The following is a 933-nucleotide window of genomic DNA, read 5'->3' on the forward strand; positions in this document are numbered from 1 at the left end:
CACACACGATTGCACATTCCTTTGGCCGCTCCCGCTCAACTACGGAGACGAGTTTTACCACGGTTCAACTGCACCAGTGCCTATTTACCATGGTTTCGACCCCTTTCAGAACACGCTTGCCGCCGCTAGACGCGTGAATAATGAGCAGCGAGCTAAAACTTACCGTAAACGTGCAAAATAATAAAACGTGCTAAACATACGTCGCGCTCGTGCGTTTTGTTTTGCACGCGGTGCAAAAAAATTAAAAAGGGAATGCAACACGAGGACTTCCCAGGAGGTCACCCATCCTAGTACTACTCTCGACCAAGCACGCTTAACTTCGGAGTTCTGATGGGATCCGGTGCTTAAGTGCTGGTATGATCGCATCCGACATGTTACCCCCGTCTTCGTCCCTTATGCTTGCCCCTCCCAGCTCCAGTACACACACGATTGCACATTCCTTTGGCCGCTCACGCTCAACTACGGAGACGAGTTTTACCACGGTTCAACTGCACCAGTGCCTATTTACCATGGTTTCGACCCCTTTCAGAACACGCTTGCCGCCGCTAGACGCGTGAATAATGAGCAGCGAGCTAAAACTTACCGTAAACGTGCAAAATAATAAAACGTGCTAAACATACGTCGCGCTCGTGCGTTTTGTTTTGCACGCGGTGCAAAAAAATTAAAAAGGGAATGCAACACGAGGACTTCCCAGGAGGTCACCCATCCTAGTACTACTCTCGCCCAAGCACACTTAACTTCGGAGTTCTGATGGGATCCGGTGCTTTAGTGCTGGTATGATCGCATCCGACATGTTACCCCCGTCTTCGTCCCTTATGCTTGCCCCTCCCAGCTCCACTACACACACGATTGCACATTCCTTTGGCCGCTCCCGCTCAACTACGGAGACGAGTTTTACCACGGTTCAACTGCACCAGTGCCTATTTACCATGG

The 933-nt window shown here is 50.6% G+C and overlaps 2 non-coding genes across 2 annotated transcripts; both read right to left on the reverse strand.

The window, feature by feature from the left end:
* Window positions 1–249: 249 nt before the first annotated feature.
* On the reverse strand, window positions 250–368 carry LOC123179194 (5S ribosomal RNA). Its single transcript, XR_006490177.1, has one exon. It is a non-coding gene; the product is annotated as a 5S ribosomal RNA (ribosomal RNA).
* A 301-nt stretch (window positions 369–669) lies between these two features.
* Window positions 670–788, reverse strand: LOC123179193 (5S ribosomal RNA). Its single transcript, XR_006490176.1, has one exon. It is a non-coding gene; the product is annotated as a 5S ribosomal RNA (ribosomal RNA).
* Between the last annotated feature and the right edge of the window lie 145 nt (window positions 789–933).

This window comes from Triticum aestivum, unplaced genomic scaffold, assembly GCF_018294505.1.
Source record: "Triticum aestivum cultivar Chinese Spring unplaced genomic scaffold, IWGSC CS RefSeq v2.1 scaffold138882, whole genome shotgun sequence".
Taxonomy (NCBI): Eukaryota; Viridiplantae; Streptophyta; class Magnoliopsida; order Poales; family Poaceae; genus Triticum; species Triticum aestivum.